Source organism: Triturus cristatus, chromosome 10 (genome assembly GCF_964204655.1).
Source record: "Triturus cristatus chromosome 10, aTriCri1.1, whole genome shotgun sequence".
In the NCBI taxonomy this organism is placed as follows: Eukaryota; Metazoa; Chordata; class Amphibia; order Caudata; family Salamandridae; genus Triturus; species Triturus cristatus.
Window position 1 is genome coordinate 813,562,190 of NC_140593.1, and position 16,000 is coordinate 813,578,189.

General features: G+C 45.5%; 1 protein-coding gene across 1 annotated transcript in view; it reads right to left on the bottom strand.

The window, feature by feature from the left end:
• The window catches only part of LOC146790050 (uncharacterized), a 90,738-nt gene that overhangs the window by 15,019 nt on the left and 59,719 nt on the right, over window positions 1–16,000 (bottom strand). The gene's annotated exons all lie outside the window — the stretch shown is intronic.

Sequence of the window (16,000 nt, forward strand, 5' to 3'; positions counted from 1 at the left end):
ACCTGCTTTTGGAAGAGGAGGGTCATCAGGAAATGTATGCATTTCCTGCCAGAGGTTCATCGGAAGACAGTAGTCCATGCGCTAGTCACGTCCTCATCGGACTACGCAAACAGCCTTTATCTGGGGCTACCTACATACTTACTGCGCAGGCTCCAACTCATCCAAATTGCTGCAGCAAGACTAATCAGGTGGGTACCTTTGCGCCACCATATCTCGCCGCATTTCAGGCAACTTCATGGGCTTCCTATAACTAGAAGGATCGAATTTAAGTCGCTGACCCTGGTATTTAGGGCCACCAGAAAACGGGGACCGGAGTACCTCCAGAAAAGGCTGCAGTTGTACCAGCCTAATGGTGCCTTCAGATCCAACAATCAGCGATTCTTGAAAATCCCACTATATCACAAAGAGAGACTGGGTAGCAGACCATTTACGGTGCAGTCTGCTAAACTTCGGAACTCCCTATCTCCCCATTTGCGTTTACTCGAATCAGAAACTGAATTTTAGAAAGCCTTAAAGACCTGGCTTTTCAGGCAGCAACCATTGCCCTACTCACCTCTTACGTGAACTATCTGCTAGCGCTGGGGCACCTCCTTCGAGGTAGCTGTGCTCTTTAGAAACTCTACATTCATTCATTCCCACAGGTGTCATACCTGTCATACCTACTGATCACAATATCCGTCTTCATATCGGATTAATCCATCGGACTGATCAGGAGCTTACAGCGGTTGGCGTTGTTTGACTCTGAAAAGGTCTTCGACTTGCTTGAATGTCCTTTTCGATTTTCTACATAGACTGGGTCTGGGTGCCCAATTGTTTGGCACGATTGCATTACTATATAGAGTTTTCATAAAATATTGTCTGTTCCTATGCTGCTCACATAAGGTACGAGACAAGGTTGCCCTGTCTAGGCTCCTTTTAGCTATGGAACACTTGGTATGTAAGTTGCAACAGCATCTGCACACTGGGGTCATTCACACACAGACACTTGATTGTCTCAATGTATGCAGACGACATAAAGATAATTATAAAACATACAGAAAATGACCTAACACTGTTGCTCCAGGAAATTACTAAATTCGGGGAATACTCTGGCATTGTGATTAACTGGAGCAAATAAGAAATGTGTCTGTTAGAATTGGTAAGTAGGTTAGTTCGCCATCCTAAGTACATCAGGCGAGTTGGATCTGTTTTGAGGCTGTTTTTATAAACCGGTGTAGTTCATGTAATTTCTTTCATCACATGGATGCAAATGATGTTTCTGCAATGATAATCAGGCATTGCAATGTCACACATAGGCACACTGAACCCTTCACAGCTACCCCTCCTCTCATGTGGACCCTCTCCACCTCACTACTTTCTCTCTACCTTGTAGCTCTCTTTACTCGTCTCCCACTACCTCAGCTCTTTATTTCTCTACTTGCACCTCTCTCAGCCTATACCTAGCTCTTTCCCACTCACTTTTCACCTCACTTCCCTTACCCCTTGCTAAATCCAGCTGCTCTTCCTACATTTCATTTTCTAGCTCCCTCAACCCAATTCTAAAGCCATATCTATCTCTCTACTCTCTTTACCTACATCTTCATCTCTATTCCAACCTCCTTTTTACCTCTGTTTCATCTCTGTTAATATACCCTTCTCTTTCCCTGTTGGGGGCATATCAGCAAGGCGATGCGATAAAATTATCGCCGTTTTAGCGTCTGTTTTCGGATGAAAAGCGGCGATAATTTTATTGCCCTATCAGCATGGACACGCTAACGCGTGAATCCATGCCTTAGTGCCTGTTTCCTGAACACCCAGCTTTGCATCTCTAATGAGATGCAAAGTGGGCGTTCCTCCCCAAAAAAACTGGAGAAGTGTCGCTAACCTACATTTCTCCAATTATCAAGGTGTACGCTAACATGCAGAGCGATAAGAAAAGTAGCGCTTATTCTGACTTAGCCATGTAATCCAATGGGAGGTGGATTACATGGCTAAATCCACCCTGCCCTATCAGCAAGGTATCACTGGTCGCAGTGCGATTATCGCTGGATTTCCAGCGATAATCGCACTGTTTTATAGCTAACGCATGGATTTCTATCGCTTGGGAGATAAGCGTTGCTGATAGCACGCTATCTCCGCGATAGAATCCAGCGTTAGCCTGCGATAATTATCCTCGCGCTAAGAGCGCTGAGCGATAATTATCGCAGGCCCTTGCTGATATGCCCCTACGTCCTTACCCTTTCCCGCCTCATCTCATGTTTCTTTCTGAGCAGAGTCGAAAGTCACTGTCTAGCATAGAAAGAGGAGAGGTGGAACAAGGCACAATGCAGGAGAAGAGAATTAAGGGGAACTTTATCAGGAATGACCCAATGGAAATGTGAACATTCTCGGAGCAGTATTTTGATTTTCCCTGTTGCAGAGAGAATGCCAATTGTGAAAGGAGATATATATGTGTTTACAACTGTACACCAAATATAGCTACACTTTCAAGTGATATGTCCATATATATCATTTTAATATTACATACTAGTCTACAAAACATCTATCAAGTCACCCTTTATGTATCTTTTCTTCTTTGGAGAGAAGAGGCTGGTTAGGGACTCAATTTCACACAAAATATTTGTTGTTGCAAGACAAAAAATCTTGGTCCAAGCTAAAAAAGAAAAAAATAAGGAAAGGCTTTATCAATGCTTGTTCACATCTTTTTTGTACTATTTGGCAGGTGGACAGCAAGCAGCTTGAGCTATTGGCTGTTCTTGCATACACCCATGTCTGAAAGTTTGACATATAATTTAATATTGTTGGTGATCACAAGGGATTGAATTAGCTGGAAATGGTAATAAATAGACAGTTGTTTCAAAAGGGGGAGGCGTCTCGCAATATGCCTTGTCTGGGTCCCAAAAATCCTTAAGATGGCACAGCTGTCTGTAGAATCTGATTAATGTCCTCTATATTGAAGGCACTGAGCATTACTTAGGCCTCGTGGCATTACTTTGCTGGTGGAAACTCTTACCAGTAAATAAATGTCTGAAGAAGCCATGATAGAGGTATCTCTCACACTGTGTACGCTAAATCTCCTTCAGCTTAGAATGTGCGATTTTATATATTTATTTCGTATTTGGCTCCCCAATATGATTTGGTGTCAGCAGAGAGAATCGTGGACACTTGCATGGTGCCTGTAATTATGCCAGTGGAGTGAGATTCGTCTGGTCTGGATATGGTTCAACGAACACAGAACATATACCATCTAAAGGCATCAAGGCCCAGAATCACTAAAATAATGCATCGGGCTGTGCCAAAAAAAAGGACACAACCCCGATGCAAAATCTATTTAGGGATTTACAAAGCCTGATACGCGTGACTTTGGGAGGCTTTGTAAAAAAAACTAAAAGACATTTGTAACACAATGCAGTGCATGGCGTGCCTTGCCTTACCTTGAGGCGTTCCATGGGTGGAACATGGGCTTTCCCGTGCATCAAACCCATATATTTTGATGCAAACCTACACTTACCAAAGGCTGTTAACAGGGGTTCCTGCCAAAATGGAGGCTGGTATAACGAGGAGAAAAATCCTTATTTCTTCTCGTTATTTCCTATTTGCATGTCTGCTGCATTCTGAAAGCACACATACTAGAGGAATAAGCTTTCAAGAATAGTTTTTTGTGCAAGAAAGTATCATTTCCTACATGAAAACCTTTCTGACCACAACGCAGACACCCCTGTGTCCTGGCGCAAGATTGCTGGTGTTGGCGCTAGCCAGCCAGAAGTACGCAGGAGCTCTGATAAAGAGCATGACTGCACCATTTCTGTGTAGCGATACCACATTTCTGCTCTCTCCCTTTGATGCAACAAAGTTAAGCAACTTCCCTTGCTGCGTTGGGTTGCATCAAAGTTTAGTAAATTTGCCCCATCTTGAAGTTATGCTTTAGTGTCTAGTATGAGGGATTTTCCAGAGTGAAACAAATCTCAGATGGCCCAGGAATACATAATTTACAATGTCAGCCATGGTTGAATTAACTCTTAGCTTATGGGAAGGGTTTACCCTTAGTAAGACAGGGAATACTGGCAAGTGGGTTGAAAGCAACACCTACTAAATTCACCATGTCCCAGGAAAGAATCTACGTTGTCGGACGATCCTGCGCATGGTTTTTTATTTGGGTAGCTTATAAGTTATAATTGGTCTTCGTGTGTCCCACTGACTCCTTGGAGGGCAAGTGGGCACGCGAGTTTGATGAGCACAAGTTATGCTGTGTTCTAACTGACGAGTCAGCACAAGGGCGTGGTAAGATCCCAGCACAGCACATGCTGTTCCACTAACCATTCTGAGAGCTTCCGCTGAGAGCCCTGTTGGCTGGTAACTTGTTTCCAAGGAAATTCCCGTGGGAAGAGTAAGTTAGGCCACCTATAGTTGGCAGGGTAACAAAATTGCATTATCAACATGCCTGGGGTTCACTCATCCAACGTACTGAGAAAACAGCAGAGTGGAAATATCTGTTAGTGCAATAACAAAGCTTGAGGAGGGAGGGGTGATGGATCAGAAAGCGAAAGGGAGAGAATTTGTGAAGTACATGCTGTACCTTGCCGGTTAACACCCTCTGGCTGTATGCATAAGTTGGTACTTTGGGAGGGTGCCAGACTAAGAAACAGAACCTTACTCATGCTAATTAATGCCTGCCTGCTGTAGCCTTTCTTCTCAGAGTGCCAAGATGAAATCTCTGATACGGCACACGTCCTACAAGAAAATGTAACTCTTAAGGCTGATCACGAGTCGGGCAGAGCGGTATCCTCTGTGGGACACCATTCTGGCCAATTCCATGTGGCTCGGTGTTCATACTCGTGAAACTACCAGGTGCAGGAACACTAAGCCTGGTTCTCCTGTGTTTGGAAACTCTTTCAGTAAAATCTACATGGTTATTCCCAATGATAGGGAGTTCAACTCATAATTGCAAGAGTGCAATTACTAGCTGGAATAAGAGAATCTAAGGGCCACAAATTAATTGTAATGAAGAAACTGCAATTTCTAATATAAGAAAACGTACAAATATTAGATAGTGATTCCTAATTGGGGGCAAATCGACCTACCTCGTGAATATTAACAAAGTAGGTCACAGTTTGCAAACCATTCGGAAAGATGGCCATCACAGGGATGATGGTCTGCTGGGAAAAAAAACTTTGAAGTATCATTCTTTTAGAGTCTGCAGAGGTCTGTGGGACCATTGTCTGCTCTTAAAAAAAGTGTTTCCCATTCTCAAAGGGGTAGGGGTCCCACTGGAGTCAGTAATGTATTAGGGCATATTTATGGGATGCAACACAACGCAGCAGAGCAAGTCACCTTTTTGTGCTGCGTTACAGGGAAAGGGCAGGAATGCACCGTAGTTATTGGAATATGGTGCATTCCTGTCCTTTACCCCTGCGCCGGCGCACACTGGTCTGCCAAGCACAAACGCAGCCACCCTTGCACCATGGTGCAAGGGTGCCTGCATTGCATGCAGATTTGTTTTTGTGCAGGAAGGGACACCTTCCTGTACAAAAGCAAACCTGAGAGGCATTTTCCTCTTTCTATGTGTGTTGCAGAATGCAGCACATATAGAAAGAGGAAGTAACAAGGAGAAATAAAGATATTTATCCTTGTTACACCTCTCCTGAGAAGACGTATTCTTTTGGCACATTACCAAGTCTACCATTTTCGGTAAATACGGGAATGCGTCAAAAACCATGGGAGTTTTGTGGGAACACCCACGCAACGCACATGGAATGTCTTCCCAGGGTAGAGTAATGCAACACAGCAATTTACGCTGTATTACACCAGATTTAGGAAGTCAATCTGGACCACGCAAAGAGTCCTTGCGTCGCTTCATAAGTCTCATTTTTTTGTTGCATCGCTCTTGTACCACGTTGCGTGGTGCAAGAGCAATACAACTAGGCTCATAAATATGGCCCTAAATCTTTTGGGTCCGTAATTCAGTCGCAAAACATTAATACATCCCATTCGGATTAGAAAGGGATGCCCAAAACGCGCCCCTTGCAAATACCAGTTCCCAAACACAAATTGCCATTAGAAAACATGTTACCAAATCGCAATTTGTGCTTTGAACATATGTAAAAGCGTTTTTGCAGTCCGACTGCAAAAATGCTTTGTACATATGGCCCTTTGTTCCATAATTTCGGAACGCTGGCACTGTGCAGCTCTTAATCACACTCACATATGATTATTGACCCCCCCCCCCACTGCATCACATTCTTCATCACATGGCCTTTGACTTGTTGATCTCAAAGGAGATGCTACTGCTTACACGTTGACCATAAAGGTATAGGTGGGAGTGATGTGTTTACTGTATTTATTATTTTATATAACTTTTGATTTGTTAGTATTATTAATGAATTTCAAATCAATCTGCAATAACTTCAGAATTAATAACTGTTTTAAAAAGTTAATAAAGCAGATAAATATCTGGTAGTGGCTAATCATATATAAACTTTTGTGACGCCTTGCTATCTAAAAAACATAGACAACACGTACCTGCATATAGCCACCAAAAGACACATATTCTCATGTTGGATGCACCTTTGATTATCTATGTGTTAAGCTATAAGGGACCTGATGTATCAATCTCATGTTGCCAAGTCGTTTTTCAATGTGACTGTTTTGCGACCTGAGAATATGTTTATTGCTACAACGAACATGTGCATCCCTTACAGTGCAAAAATTACCAATCTGTTGGATTCACAGAATCTAGACCCATTAATATTAATAACCAGAGCCGGCTTTAGTGCTGGTGGCGCCCGGTGCGACAATCTTTTTTGGCACCACCAACCCTCCATGACAACCTCTAAATCCCTCAGTACCACCAGGCAAGTTGACTCTCATCTCTCCATAGCCCCTCTCTCACATACATTTTATTTGTTTGTAAGCGTTGGTAAAGGCTGGCTTTACTAATCCACTCAGCTATCCACATAAAATACAGATCTGTTCTTCGCAGCAGGCATATTAACCCTCTGCCTTACTTTAGGGCGAGTGAAAATTGCCACTAGACAAAACTCCAATCTCTCTTTCTAACAGGAACATTAATCACAAAAGTTATCTTGACATTTTTATTGCTACCTGAAAACTGGACACACAAGAAACTCTGCAGCAGGTACTTTTAAATCTTGTTATTGCTAAACAAAGGACCCAGAGCTTGTATATCTGAACCCAACAGAATGAATCCAGAGGAGACAAGTGTCTCACATGATGGACTTGGTGATCATTAAAAATAATTTGGCTATGGTGACCTTAATAAATGTTTACACCAAGAGAATTTTGCCCTAGTTTGTGGTGGACCAGGGTGGGAATTGACGCAGTCATTCCAATTAATGCCGGCATCAACAAAGGATGCATTATTACCAGTGGCTTAGCGTGGACGAGGCCAAAGGGGCGGTTGCCTCCGGTGCAAAATTCTTAGGGACATTCTCAGGGGAGCAAAATTTTAAAAGAAAAGTGAAAGGATACTTGCATTGCCCCGGGTGCTGGCAATCCACGCTACGCTGCTGATTAGATCACTTCTTTTCATTTGTCTGCTATATCTGACTGATTTCATGAGTGTTGCTAAACCAGGTGTACCCCACATTAAATCCAGTTGCCCAGACTTAAAATTTTCAGTACTAAATGTCTCATTGTAAACTCCTTGAAGATAATGTTGATGATAGTAGAGCACACATATAGGATAAATGAATGAATGAAACACATATCTATCCACATGAAGTGCAAGACCTCTGGCCTCCTGGTCAGGGACTCTGCTCCCCGCCCCAGCAGCTCTGCTGTTGTGCCGCTGCCTCCTACACCTCTCTGAGAAGGTAGTTGTTCGAGGCCCTCCTCCACCCACAGGCTCCTGCTTGCGGCTCATCCATGGTGGTCCAGTGGGAGAGCCTTGCTCTTCTTTTTTTTTTTTGCTGCAGAGTTTTATATAGCGCGAACTTGACCCAAAACGGGTATCAGAGGACTTTACATAGCACCAGTTACGTTACATTAGGACACACATTCATTTTTGTTAGGCACGAGGAGATTAAGTGATTTGCCCAGAATCACAGGATGTTCAGCGTCATTGCCGAGACTCGAACCCAGCTCCCCAGATTCAAGGTCGACCGCCCTAGCCGTTAGGCCAACTCCTCTCCCATCTGCTGATCCTTTGTTGTCTGTCTTTGTGTTTGTGTCTGTTTTCTCTCTTTCATCTGTCTTTTTGTTATTGTGCCTTTGTAATTGTTATTGTCTGTCTTTCTGTTTATTTTGCCCGTTTTCATTTTTTGCTTGTACCTGTGCTGTTGTTTGTGTCCTCTGTGCCTGTTTCGCCTCCTTCTCCAGCCGCTGCTGCCCCTGCGCCCCCCCCCCCGCTGCCGGTTCCCACTCCAGCCTCCCAGCTGCCATTCCCTCTCCCCTTCCCTATTTAATGGCGGCTGCTGCGCACCAAAGGCAAGCCCATCTGCACACGTCCATGACACAACCAGCGCCAGGGACCCTGGCTCTCCGACCACCCACCGCTACGATTCAGCTGACCTCCACTCACTCAAACCCAGAAGGAACAACAACTGCCAGCTGTCTACACCGAACACCACCTACGGCCAGTTCTCCTGCCAACACTGCTGACAAACCTTCACCTCCTCCGCAACCCATTTCTGCCACCCTTACGCCGGACGCCAGCACCCCGAAGCCCTGAGGTGCATCCTCCTCAATGTGCGCTCCCTGCAGAGACACGCTGTAGAGATCTGGGATCTCCTCGACACTTTCTCGCCAGATGGCGCTTTCTTCACGGAAATCTGAACATACCCAACCTCTGCCTCCGACATCACCACCACCTTCTTCGGCAGATACAAGATCCAGAGGAAGGACTGCCCCAACCGCCCAGAAGGAGGACTCGCCATCGCGCACAAGAGCTCACTCCAACTCACTACCTCCAGCACAAACGACTCCCCATCCACCACAGAACACCTCCATTTCCAGATCCAGACCAGCTCCAGAACGACCTTACGCAGCACCCTCGCCTACAGACACCTCGAACTGTGTTCAACACTACCATCGCCGACCTCATTGCGCAACACACAATCGCCTCCATGGACTACATACTCATCGGAGACCTCAACTTCCAACCTCAGTGACCCCAACTCCGCCAACCTCCTGGACAACCTTGCCAACCTTGGACTGAAACAGCTTATCACCACCCCCACCCACAAGGCAGGACACACCCTCAACCCCATCTTCGCAGGAGGCTACAACATCCACTTCAGCCACACCAAGCAACCCCACTGGATGGACCACTACTCCGTACACTTCCCTTTTAACAAAGCCACCGCCCCAAACCTACACCACGCCCTCCACGAAGGAACTGCAGCAAGGTCACCGAGAAGCACCTCACCTCCACCCTCATCCACGGTCCCCCCACCTTGTCCGACGCCAACTCTCCAGCCAAAGAACGTCACAAATGGATCACTAACTGGGCAGACAAGCTCGCCCCCCTACGCAACCCCGGCAGACAGCGCCCCAGGAAGGCCACCTGGTACACCGCCAACCTTTAAGAATCCAGACGCACCTGCAGACGTCTTGAGAAGCTATGGAGAAACAGCAAAACCTTGGTAGACCGTACCCGTACCACCTACAAGAACACCATGACAGAATACCACCAACTCATCAGATCCACCAAAAGGACCTTCATCCGAAACAAAATCTACGCCAATGCCAGCAACTCCAAGGAACTCTTCAGCATCATTCAGGAATTCACCAATCCCCCTTGCGAAGCCACAGACACCACACCCTCCCAGGACCTCTGAAACAAACTCGGCTCCTACTTCCACCTGGAAATGAGATCCCTCTACGACAACTTCAACGAACAGACTCCGGACACTATTCCTCCCTCCAGCAACGACAGCAAGCCTACCATCTCCTCCTGGACCCCAGTCACCACCGAAGACACTGCATGGACCATGAAATGCATTCACTCAGCGGACCCCACGGACCCTTTCCATCCACACATCTTCCACAGAGCCGCCGCAGCCATAGCACCTGAGCTACGACGCACCTTCAACGCCACCTTCGAAGCAGGCACATTCCTCGACAACTGGAAATGCGCAGAAGTCAAGCCCCTCCTCAAGAAGCACTCAGCAGACCTGACGGACCTCAAGAACTACTGACCCATCTCTCGCCTCCTTTTCACAGCCAAAGTCACCGAGAAGATCGTCAAGGCCCAACTAACGAACTTCCTTGACCTCTCCCAATCCAGATTCCGCAGCAACCACAGCACAGAGACCGCCCTACTCGCCGCCAAAGACAACATCAGCACCCTCCTCGAATAAGTCCACACCGTGGCCTTGATCCTGCTTGACCTCTCTGCAGCCGTCAACACCATCTCCCACCGCACTCTCACCGCCAGACTCCATGATGCCGTCTTACAGGGAGCCACCCTCGACTGGCTCTGCTCCTTCCTCACCGGCAGAAACCAAAGAATCAGACTCCTGCCCTTCCTCTCCGAACCCACAGAGATCAACTGCAGAGTGCCACAGGGATCGTAGCTAAACCCCACGTTCTTCAACATCTACATGGCCTACTTCACCGCCATCGTCAGTCAGTATGGACTCCGAATAGTATCCTACGCCGATGACACCCAGCTCATCCTCTCCCTCACCAAGGACCCCCACACCACCAGACACAGCTTCCAGGAAGGAATGAAGGATGTTGCATCCCGGATGAGCAGCAGCTGCCTGAAGCTCAACTCGAGAAGACAGAAATCCTCGTCCTTCGACCCTCCCTCACTGCATGGGACAACACCTGGTGGCCCACCGCCCTCAGCAGCCCCCCCACCCCCATGGAAACTGCCCGGAATCTCGGAATCAATCTAGACTCCTCCCTCACCATTGCCCGACAGATCAATGCCTTCACCTCCACCAGCTTCAACACCCTCTGCATCCTTCGCAAGACCTTCAAATGGATCTCCCCGAATCCAGAAAGACCGTCGCCCACGTACTCATAACCAGCAGACTGGACTATGGAAACGCCCTCTATGCTGGAATCAACAAACCCCTGCTCCGCAAGCTCCAGACCATACAGAACACCTCAGCCAGACTTGTCCTCGGCATCCCTCGACATGAACAAATCACCCATTGGCTCCCTGTCGAGAAGAGAGTATCCTTCAAGATACTCACCAACGCCTACAAATGCATCCACAACACCGGACCCCAATATCTCAATGAAAGAATCTCCTTCTACTTACCCGAGAGAAACCTCGGATCCGCTGACCTCGCCCTTGCCGGAACCCCGCACATACACAAAGCCGAACGGCTGGAAGAGCCTTCTCCTACATCCCACATCTCCAAAGGCCTGGAATGAGCTCTCTATCAACTTCAGATGCGGCCCCACTCTGCACACCTTCAGGAAGAGACTCAAGACCTGGCTCTTTGGCTAAACCGGAGCTGCACCCCCCCAATGCCTTGAGAACCTCTCAGGTGAGTAGAGCGCTTCACAATTCCCCGATTGATTGATTGATGTAACCTAAAAGGTATCTTGCTACTAATTAAGCAGGCAGAGAGGACAGTCACTGAACAAAGAAAAAGACAGTTATAACTCCTGGGAAAATGGATGATCAATGCATCAAAATCAAATTGGACTTCAATTGTTTGCAGAAAGTTAAGTGGTCCATGGAGGGCCTACGTGAGATTGGAAGCTCATACAATATTTGAGAAGCCAAAACGGAAAAATCTTTCACTCTGGCATAAGCACACCTGTATCCAGGGGTAGTAGTCTGGGCAGAATATGGGGAACAAAGTGGTCTAAAGGGACATGGCTGGGAATCTGAGACGGAGCCCCAGTTCCATATAAGGCTCGATGAACCAGACATAGCACGTTAACATGAAATTCTTTGTTTGACTGGTAACTAGTGGAACCTTCACCTGGCCTCAGTATTATAATTTGATAGAACCTTCTAAATAGAAGGAATTTGCATAGTCCAGTCTCAAATTGATGCAAGCATCACTTAATGCAGAACGAACTTGAACAATGTATTTTAAACTTTTCCATAAAACCTTCAATTGCTAAGATCAAGCAAGCACTAAAGCACTAGCTTGGGGTTCCGAAGCAAGTTCTTTGTCAAACTTAAAGCGCACATTTTTAAAGGACTGGTGACAGGGGACACCCCAACTGACACGGCTAAAGGATGGAATTAGTTAAAGAGTTGACTCAAAAAAACAGTGCTTCTGTCTTGTCAGCATTTCATTTTAACATGTTACTCTTCATCCAAAATTGATTTGGTTGCAAACCAGGTGGGAGAGAACGCTATAGTTCCCAAGCGGGACAATCTAGTCTAAAAAGAAGATGGCTGTTGTAAGCGTAAGACATACAGTCGAGTCCAAAAGAGCTAATTAATCTGATAAGAGGTGGAATGAATATATTAAAAAGTACCAGGGGCAGGAAGGAGCCCTGAGGGACCTCACAGCTAACGTTCTTAGGTTTGAACATAAGGGGAACCACAAAAAGAGATTGACTGCATAAATAAAGGAAACCAGGCAAGTGCCTTTTCCCTAAGACCAACATCTGATTAACATGTAATTAAGATTTGTTTCGAGTCAAAGTTTTTCAATAAGTAAAGTAGGATGAGGCCGTCAGGGCGGTCTTCATCAAAACCCATTCTAATGTCATTCAGGACTGAGAGCACTACGTTCTCCATGCTCATTCCCAGGCTAAGACCGATTGGACAGTCTCCAACACATTGTGGGTCTCATGATGGTTAGAAAGCCAATGGGCTAAATATTTTATAAAGGATAAGAGAGAAATGAGTTGGTAGGTATCTTCTACGGAGGGTAAAAATAAGGTTTTTGAGTAAAGGGTTGACAATTAATTTCTTCCAGTCCCTTGGAATCATACAGCAGGAAAAGGCTGGTTTAATATAACTTTAAGAGCGGGAAGATCACCTCTGCCATCTCATGCAGGACTTTCATGTGGCTGACACCATCCGGAGAGCCTGGTTTGATGCCCAAGCAAAGCTGAAGAGCGCCTTGGTTCCTGGCATAACAACGAGGAGTGGTCCTTCATACAGCTTTAGTACAGAGTAGGCGAATTCTGCCTTCAGGTACAAGTTTTTTATACTATCATAAAGTACTTACACTTATGGAGTTGTCTTGGTTAAAGTGCATTTGGGAAATAAAAGGAAGTGAAGTTTGCTCTAATCTTTAGGCGACCAAACCAGTCAAGGTAAAGAGAGCCCAAACTTTGATGGGATGCTGGGGGCTGGACTGGTAAAAGTATGAGCTTTGATATGAGTTGCTCTGTGATTGTTGAAAGCAAGTAAGAAAAAGACTTCTGAAAAAATGTAACTGAGTCTTTGCTCCTACACATCCTCTTATAAGAACTGATGTGTTGCTAGGCTTATCAGTGCAAGACGTTCCTCTCAGTACTAGTGTAAGTTCACATATGACTGTGGGAAGACTAGACCCATCTCTGCTCATTTCCGGTTTCAGGGATTTATTAACCCAATACCAGGGCAGACACATACAGCAGGTATAGCAAAGGCAAGCTTGTCTATAGCCATCTGCCCCCCATCTGGGCACAGGGCAGGAAATGCAGGTTCCTGCTCCATATCAGGTGGGCAGAGAATTCCTTCTTTCACTCACTAATACCCCGTCAAGCCGGATTTCTAAAAGAACTGTTATGTGCTTCTAATAATCCTGTCATCTTCCAAGAACCTGCGACCCCACTCATTGAGAAAAGCTGTGTGGATGCTAATAAAGTTCATGCATTTTATTAAACTGTATATATCCATGGTTAAATATTCTTTGGAGTTTCATGATTTATCTCTGCAAGTGGCTGACTATACTTGGCGGCGTTTTTGGGGAGGGAGTTTGATGGGTATAAAAGCAGATACTATATTATGCTGTTGACCTGACATCTCTATGAGGTGTTCGCCATGATACTCTGAGTCACTGTACTGGTACGCCCCCCGGCCCCCGGGATGTGGGCTGAATGGCTGTGTGCATTTTTATAACGACGGATGTGCTTTGAGATGACATGCGTGTACAGGTTGACTTAATGGATGCCTTGTTTATAACTCTGCAATAAAAACATGTTTCAAAAAAAAAAAAAAATGATTTATCTCTGCATTTCCCTTGACCTTATCTTAATTACAGAGACTTGTATAAAGGACACTTCTGGTCCTGACATGGGCATTGTAGTTGCAGACGGTTACCAGATTGCTCTCATAGACCGTACCGTACATATTGGAGGTGGAGTAGCAATAATATGTATGGATAAATTAAAGATTTTGCTCACTATCTCAATCAGTCCATCATTGACTATCAAGACAAAACATATCTTTCACCTCCCGGCCCTCTAGGCTCATTTATGAATCTACTCTATGATTGCATTTTCACACTGATACTCAATCCATCTTCAAAGAGTTTATGTAAGCTATAGCAAACTGGATGGCCATAAACACTCTGAGACTGAACATTAACAGCTCAGAGGTATTGTTTTGGGAGACCAATTAGTGTGGACCCTTTGTTGGTGGCTAATGGATCTGGGAGCTCTTCCAACCAGTGCATCTTCAACACATAATCTTTGAGTCATTTTTGCAGCACAATTTTCATTTATGTAACACACCGAAAAGCTCTCTGCTAATTTTTTTTTGTTGCTACGTGACATGAAGAAAATGATTCATCTTCAATTACTTATTCTAGTGCTCTTACAATATTGTCACTCCTTCTATCTTAGCCTGCCCTATGGACAGGCTTCTTTCTGCACACACATTCAGAATGCCAAAGTTGGACTGATCTTGGCTCAGAACATCTCAGTGGTCTCTTTACACTGGCTTCCTATTTGCAAAAGATGCCTCTTCAAAGCTCTAGCTCACTGTGTAAGCTCTTTTGGGTAGGTTTAAAAATACATTTTGCCAAGGCTTAGTGACCCAAACTCGTGCAAGGTCTTGCTAAGGTGCTTACTTTCAAGCACAGACCATTTTTGTACTGGAAAGTAGCTCTAAAATTAGGACAAATAGCGAATGGCGGTGTTGTGTCACTTTGCATAAAGAGGTGTCCCAGGGGTGGTACACTGGCATTCCCACACTACCACTCCTTGTTTTTGACGCAAAGCACTATTTACTAAAGTTGGTAGAGTAGGCTTTTTGCCACAAAATAATGCACCCTTGAGGCTGGCATTAACAAGGATACTTTTTTTCATGTCTCCTAACTTTTCACAAATTGGTTCGCTGTACAGCACACGTCCAAAGTAGGAAAAATGATAAAGTTGGTGTAAGCATAGTATTTCGTACTCAACTGTACCCTTCGGAGAAAAACCTATGCAAGACCTCAAGCAAACACCTTTTTACTATGGTGTACAGGTGTGTGTGGCACTACACAACCTGTTTGTGTGCCTGTGCTAGGGAAGAGACCAGAAGGGCCAGACCTCAGTAGATATGCTGCTGCCAGGGTCCACCCCCCTTGTACAGTGCAGCACAGCAAATTTGCTTGCTGGGCTGTGTTTCCCTAAACCAAATATATAAATCTGCTCCTTTGTACCCAAACCTCATACCTGGTCTCTGCGCTCCCAAGCTGCAGGCCTTGTGACTGTCCCACATTTTTGCCTAGACCAGCCGAGTTGCAGAGTTACTCTGTAGTCGCAACCAAAGGTTGGGATTCCTTGCCATTGCTCTTGTGCTCCATCACTGACCATCTTCTTTTTAATAAACTTTAAAGAACACACTTGTTTGAGTTGCCTATACATTAGGACCGACATTTCTCTAGGACTAACTTTTTCAGGTAGGCCAGCGCCATAGCACGTGTGATTGATATTTGTGGTTGTGTGGTGAGCAAAATAACGATGGATTAAACCCAGATCTGTGACTCGGGGTGAATGTTTTGCCAATGTGCAACATTCCGTCCATCATCTTGTGTGTTTTGCTGTTCGACCTATGTGGGAAGGGTATGCCCAGACGTGGGTCCCGTGCTCACTACGTCACTGGAGTCAAGCTATCCTGGCTGAAGAGGGGTGAAACCCCGAAACTGGTCCTAGGATG